The 7776-nt window shown below is 39.3% G+C and overlaps 1 long non-coding RNA gene across 1 annotated transcript; it reads left to right on the top strand.

Annotated features, from left to right (window-relative positions):
* Window positions 1–2249: 2249 nt before the first annotated feature.
* LOC308384175 lies at window positions 2250–4285 on the top strand. The gene is made up of 4 exons (XR_013969282.1): window positions 2250–2825; window positions 3670–3739; window positions 3890–3976; window positions 4153–4285. It is a non-coding gene; the product is annotated as an uncharacterized lncRNA (long non-coding RNA).
* The last annotated feature ends 3491 nt before the right edge of the window (window positions 4286–7776 follow it).

Raw genomic sequence — 7776 nt, 5'->3', positions numbered from 1 at the left:
GCTAAGTATTCAAGTATTCATGTTAAGGGAAATCAGATCCAAGCTTTGGTAATTTGGCCATTTGTTGCTGTGGTCTGTTCTTCGGTCCACTGATTGTGTGTGTGTGTGTGTGTGTGTGTGTGTGTGTGTGTGTGTGTGTGTGTGTGTGTGTGTGTGTGTGTGTGTGTGTGTGTGTGTGTGTGTGTGTGTAAAAAATCATCACCAGACACTTTATTAGGTATACCTTTTCACACTTTTTGTAGTCATCTAGACAAGGTCCAGGCAACATGCTGAACTTCAAACTGAGAGTTGCATCAGAATGAGGAAGAACGTTGACTTTGAACATGGTTGTTGGTACCAGATGGGCCGATCTGAGTATTATAGAAACTGTTAATCTACAGGGATTTTCCTAAACAGCCATCTGTAGTGTTTACAGAAAATGGTGCAAAATAAAGAAAATATCTAGCAAGAGACAGTTCTCACTTTTGACCCCTTAGTAGCACCTCAGCATTGTTTAAATGCCACATCGTGTCTATCGCTACTCACCGTGTCCTACCCTTTATGATGGCTGGTTCCAGCAGGGTAAAACACCATGTCACAAAGCTCATTTAGTCTCAAACTGGTTTCTTTGACATGAAGACGAGTTCACTGTACTCAAATGGCCTCCACGCCTTTGGGATGTGGTTAAACAGGAGATTCACATCATGGATATGCAGCATTGGCCCAATCTGCTGCAAGTGTGTGATGCTATCATGTCAACGTCATGTCTGAGGAATGTTTCTAACAGCTTGTTGAATGAAAGCCACAAAGAATTAAGGCAGTTGATATAGTTCCATGAATTGTTTAGAGTCTCTTATAGCTGGAACACCGTGTACTGGGTTTTAGAGCAAAAAAAAAATAAAGTGCATAAAAAAGGATCCCTGAGCACCCATAGCCTTTTATTATTAATTCTTTACTGGACCCCTCCTTTAGCTGCAAAAATACTTTGTCTCTGAAGCAAAGTCATGTTTCACTATGGTGTCTTCCTGCATGTCCTCCTCCGTGCACCATTGACTAACTGCAGAGAGTCTAATCTGGCTCACAGCAGATGTTTTTAAAGAACAAAGTTTAAAACAGGTCCATCCTAAGCCCCAAGCAGGTGCTGTTTTAAATCAGGACAGCACACATTTTTCTAAGACCTCCGAGATCATAATATTATGCCTTACATCAATAGAGAGTTAATCCCATACAGCTTATGACAAAATTTGATCCGAAGTGATTGATGGCCCTAATCACGACCTTTTGACCTCCCGCCCCTCCCCCCCGGAAGCGTGTAATGAGCGAGACGATTCGCATCCGGAGAAGGGGGGTGGGAAACCCCCCGCGTGACGAATCGCATCCTGAGAAGGGGGGGTGAACCCCGGAAGCGCGCCATCTGTTGCTAACCGTGTCGAATTGCATCCTGAGAAGGGGGGGGGGGGTGAACCCCGGAAGCGCGTCATCTGTTGTTGGGAAAAAAAGTTTTTAGAGGGAGGGGGAAACCTCCGGAAGCGCGCCATCTGTTGGAGGGGAATAAAAAAGCAGAGAGGTGGAGTCCGTCACAATTTCTAAGGCCCAGACGCAAGATGGATTTCCTTCTGCAGCCCCGCAGCGTTCCTGTGTCCGATGAGATCTGCTCTCCCAAAGAAGAAGGCTTTGAATATGACATATTCAAATACAGCATATTTACTATGGAAGGCCTCGATCCGGACCTTATGACCCTACCGGAAATACTCCGGAAGTGTCTAGTCATTTTCAGACCTGTTGCGTCATGTTCCCTAAGCACAGCGGTGATGCAGCAGATGATTCTGTGATGTATAGAGAGACAGAGCGGATGTAATTTTACTTTCTTAAGCTGCACCGGCGTTTGTAATGGAAATAAAGAGTGACTTCCTGTAGAGATTTCAATAGTATTTTATTTTCCTATAATACAGACGCTGTAAAAAAACCTTTAAGATACACCATAGCTTGTGATGAAAAGAAGAACTTTCTATCCGCTTGTAACCTACAGGCTGCCTATGTGTAAAAAACGAATAACTATCCCTTAGTGAATACTACTTTTCCTTTTGAGAGACTGAAAAACAAACCAGCGACAGGCGAGCTTGTTACACACACACACACACACACACACACACACACACACACACACACACACACACACACACACACACACACACACACACACACACACACACACACACACGCTTGCATAGATAAACTCTGAATATAGTAGTGGGACTTCAGCTGTTTATGTAACTTACTATCTTAAGACTTTTGTGTCTACAATAATTAGTTTCCTTGGAACCAGATCCCTACCTGTTAATAATTCTCCACTGTACCCATGGTTCAGAAAATTACAGTCAGCCTGCCAGGGACACGTCACTCAGAGAGCTTTTAGAAACATGAGAGGCATCCATACATTTAGAGCACGGGCCTGTTATCAGAAAAAAGTACAAGCCGGAGTTGAATGGTGTTCAGTTTCACCTTCCTTCCTGTTGCTCTATGACGTAGTTTGAAACAGAAACCACAAGTGAGTCAGTCTCGGGTCGAGGTTAGGATTTCCAAAATCAGAGTTCACACACATGTAGCTCTTGATCATATATGTTCATATGTTAACAGTCTTTTTCTTCCCCTTCTTTATTTCTGCGGGAGTCAGGTGGCAGGAGCTCTGTGGAGGTATTTCATCTCCAAAGGCATTGAGTATCTGGACACTGTGTTTTTCATCCTGAGGAAAAAATTTAACCAGGTCACCTTCCTGCACGTCTACCATCATTGCTCCATGTTCACGCTCTGGTGGATTGGCATCAAGTGGGTGGCAGGAGGACAGTGTGAGTAGCTTACAACACAGCAGACATCAGCTATATGATATATATATGAATTTATCAGCATTGCTGTTGATAAAGCCTTCACCGGCTCTGTAGTTTTGTGGTTTATACTGGGTGAGGGCTGGGAAGAGACACAAATGCCTTGGTGGATGCTTCAGGAAGCTAAACCAAACATGTGGAGCTACTTGTCTATAAACCTTTTATTCACTACTGGTTAATGTATTCATTATTGTTGTTTGTTGAGCTTATTTTTTTTTTTTTTATAATATGCATCTGCATATTAACAGCCATGCTAGCAACTCTGTAAAGGTATACCACAGGCAGAGGAGCACTTTGAGCTAAGTGCTAATGCCAACAAGGCAACATGTTGAGAGTAATAGCATTTAATCGCTGAAGTTTACTATTGGGTACAATGTTTATCATGTTCACAGTATGTATTTAGCATGATAACACGCTATCACTTGCTAATTAGTAAACACAGGTGCAGCTATATGTATATTTGCAAGTAGATGATTGTGACTGAGAGTAAACTGAGTCTGAACACTGATGAGGAAGCTAGATGACAAATTTCACTGAAACCCACAAGCATAGTATCGTCATATGTAGCTTGGATAGTTTAATCTGGATTCATGGGCCCCTGGACCTACACTTGTTTGTATCTCCCACCCCCTCAACTATTGTCTTTTTATTGGATACAGACAGCAGGAGTTCAGAGCAACTCAGTTTAAGATTTTTTTTAACTATAGTAAGCAGAACAAAATTAAAAACTTATTGTTTCTTCTACTGCAGCATTCTTTGGTGCACATATGAATGCGATGATCCATGTCCTGATGTACCTGTATTACAGTCTTGCCTCCTGTGGACCTAAGATCCAAAAGTACCTGTGGTGGAAGAAGTATCTGACAATTATCCAGATGGTAGGTTGATTTCCAGGGTGGCTGATTTTGAAATTAAATATACTGATTGTAGGGATCATTTGACTGAAAATCATTCTTCTTGCTATGAAAGAACGGTGAAAACACAATATGGTGCAAAAGCATAACTCTTATTCTCTCTTTGGGGCTCAGATTCAGTTCCATGTCACCATCGGTCACACGGCCTTGTCTCTCTATCTCTAAAGACAGAGCACATATCTGAACCACTGGAACACAGAGGTAAGAGAAATCTGTGGAGATACATGCGAAGGATTAAACTATAAATTAGTTAATATTAGATTATTTCTGCCAAGAAAAATGTTGCCTGAGTTGATGTAGCAGTAATCTTGTTTGCGTTGGCCATGTTTCTTTTGGTTTGTGTTACCTTACCTGCTTTTCTTTCATACTCTCTTTAGGTAATAAAGCCACATCTTTACCATGAAGCTACCTTTGGCTCTGGTGTTTGCACTCACCCTCCCCATCATCAGGGCTCAGGTTCCTCACTGGGGTCCGTGTCCAGAGCCTGCTGTTCAACCCCCCGTCAGCCTTAAACAGGTACCAGTGACGATGCAGACTGTGCAGAATATGCTGAACACATTAGGCGTGAATGTCATGAGATACTTCTTCTCTCGCACAGTTTGAAAAGGAAAAAGCTGACACCACAAACATTATCAGAGATTTCTGTTAAACGAGAATTTATTAATATAAATATTGTTTTCATGTGAAAAAATAATTTAATTTATTAAAAGTACTTTTTATTTATATAGTTTATAATATATATATATATATATATATATATATATATATATATATATATATATATATATATATATATATATATATATATATATATATATATTTTTTTTTTTTTTTTTTTTTTTTTTTTCAGCATTTCAGCATAATCTTTGTTGTAAGTCAACTCAGTACCCAAAGTATTGTGTAAGTAAAGCTTTTCAGTACCTTTAATAGCATAGAAATGTGCATACATTAGTACAATAACTGAATAAATGAAGACAGACTTTTTCCCAGAGGGGAAACTTGGCAAAACATTGTGTTTACCGTAAATGTCGGGCTATAAGCCGCTACTTTATGTCGGGAGAGTCGCCGAAATACAAAAAATCTTCCTCGTTGTCAATGTCCATCGTCGGCGACTCTCCCGACATTGATGAGGTAGACTGGACATGGCCACCCTTCCAAGGCCCTGAGAGATTACCGGAACAGCTATGGGATAATGATGAGGACTTACCCTATGTACCCACATAATCGGTGATGAATTGTGAAGTTACAATTCTTTTCTGAAAAAGCATTTTTATTTTTGTATATAAATAAATGTTGATGTTGTGCTATGGGATTGTATGTTTCAATTTTACTTATAATGTGCCAAATCACTACAACAGGCGGCTCAAGGCGATGCCATCCAGAGTAAGGATCTTGTTAGCCACAGTGTTTCTAAGATTTTTTACGCCCCGTTACAATAACCTCAGTTCTATCTGAACTTAGAAGCAGAAAATTAAAGCTCATTATGTGTCTAAGACATCCCGGCAGTTTAACCAATAAAAGCGGGTATCTTATGCATAGCAGTGAAAATGTATGCTATGCTATGTCTTCTAAAGCACGTATAATGTAAACAAATCTGGTCTTTGCACAGAAGCCTGTGGAGCTTCATAATTAACCTCAGTGTGTGAAGAGGACTCTCCATTTAATAATAGCTGTAATAAAATGTTCTGGCCAACGGTGTTAAACGCTGCACTTGGGTCTAGCAGGGTCTTGGGTCTTCATTCATATTTCAACTTTTCAATATGAATGAAGGCTGAAAACTGATTAGATTAATGTCTGATGATCTTTTCTGTGCTTCTTCAAGTTTGTAACACCGAACATATTAAAGGATGATATAAGGTTCACAGGAAGAGTTTAATTAGACACACATTTACTATTTTTCTTTATACTCTTTCTTTCTTGACATGTTTAATATGCTTACTATCAGAGGAGAAAATGACCCTTGTGTAGTTTAAAAACTTTTTATTTAATCAAACTGTAATGTTGTTGAACTCTGACGGACGTGTCTTTTAATCTTGTCAACAAATCCTTAATCACCTAAATCTGTCATTTACCATCTAGTAAAATGTTCCCTCTGCTTCTGTTGCACATCTCCCCCCGACACTCTCTGCTTCACCTGTCCTGTGCAGGTGGTCCAACCCCTGCCTGCCTGCCTCCTTAAACTGGGGTGTTTAAATCTCTTTACCTCTGTTGTGAACTTCACACAAAGTTTGTGGTAACAAAATCAAACTGACGAGGATCTCGTTTGAAAAAAAAAAAAAAACACACACACACACACACACACACACACAGTCACGAGACAAAATAAAAACAGACTGCTCAAAGCAAAGGCAGAGCCCTCACAGCTGGTAGTACAAACACAGTGACAACATGCGTATCAGATACCCTCAGTGCCAGAAGCATAAATATGAAAAAGGTGGGATCACCAAGAATATCCTAAAAATGGCGTTGAGGTGGGTGTTACAGTGAAAAAAACAAAAAGCAGCCAAATTTTCATCTGAAAATGTTGAATTTTAGTAAAAACAATGCTCTGTAGTTTGATACTGTCGTTACAGACAAAGCAGATGTTTAAAGCCTTTGAACGCTCATTTAAAACGCGCTCATTCTCCTTATCAGCTGGAAACATTAAAGCCGTAAAATGACTTTTTCAAACGGATAAAAACTATTGAACAGCAGCAATGATGAGCCTGTACCAGAATTTGAATGTACATGTGTTGAAGGTGCGGGTCTTGTTGAATTATTAAACATACTTTCTTTAATTTTTCGAGCCACAAAAACAACAACTTTTAATTTTCTTCTGCTTGAGTCTCGGCCTCGGGTAGCTCTACTTATCATTGCTCAATCAGTTGTCTGTTTGTGCTACTTTTTCAAGGAGCAGCGGATTATTGGTAAGGGTGACTTTATGTGTTTAGCTACTTAAGTGGAAGTACTGTGGATAGTTTTACCTTACATACATAGATCTACCAGTACAGCTTCTGAGGTAACAGTTTACAAAATGTTATAATCTATCCACAAGTTCTTTGCAATTTTACATTGATAAACATTATCCTTAACACATTTGACCCGCATAAAGTGCTATGGCCATCACACTGTCATTTAGAATTGTTTAAATAACTCGTGTCTTAAGTCCTTCCATCAAACAGAAAATAAAAAAATAAATAAAATAAAAAAAATAAAAAAGTCGCATGGATCACTTTATATTTCTAACATTTTGTGATATAAAGTCGTTCATAACAAACTGAAAGGCTGGGAGTTTAAAATGCAAACCGATGGAAGCAGCAGTAGAAGACTATAATGTCACAGAGCACACGGTGTCTATTATTGTGTAGACAATTATAAATAAGAGCTTAATAAAGATGCTTAATTTCTTAAGAAATAAACAGGTGGAGGGATCTTTATCAAAAGTGGATGTTGCATCTGTGGCTAAACCCCTGTACCCAAAAACTTTAAAAATCTACTGTGTGTGAGGCTGTGTAAGTAAAGCTTGCCCTTCACACCCGCGTGTAACAAACCATTTGTTGGGGGTTGTGGATTTGACACCTCAGCATTGTGAAAGTGGGGAAACATGTTTCTGGCTGTGCATAAGATTTCTGCTTACAACTTAGAATCTCAGTTCTAAATGAAATTCAGATGTTTTTTAAGTATGGCTAATGTATTAATTGACTTCTAAGGCACGCACACACACACGCACACGAACAACAACACCAACACAGAGAAGAAGAAGAGGGGGTCGGCAGACTATGAATAAATCTACATACTCTGATATATGGTATGTGTTTTATAAAAACCTACTCTACACCAGCTGAGGAAGTAATTACGTAAACACAATGTTTTGCCAAGTTTCCCCTCTGGGAAAAAGTCTGTCTTCATTTATTCAGTTATTGTACTAATGTATGCACATTTCTATGCTATTAAAGGTACTGAAAAGCTTTACTTACACAATACTTTGGGTACTGAGTTGACTTACAACAAAGATTATGCTG

This window comes from Rhamphochromis sp. 'chilingali' (genome assembly GCF_963969265.1).
Source record: "Rhamphochromis sp. 'chilingali' genome assembly, chromosome: 17".
Lineage (NCBI taxonomy): Eukaryota > Metazoa > Chordata > Actinopteri > Cichliformes > Cichlidae > Rhamphochromis > Rhamphochromis sp. 'chilingali'.
This window is presented reverse-complemented; position numbering and strand designations above follow the sequence as displayed.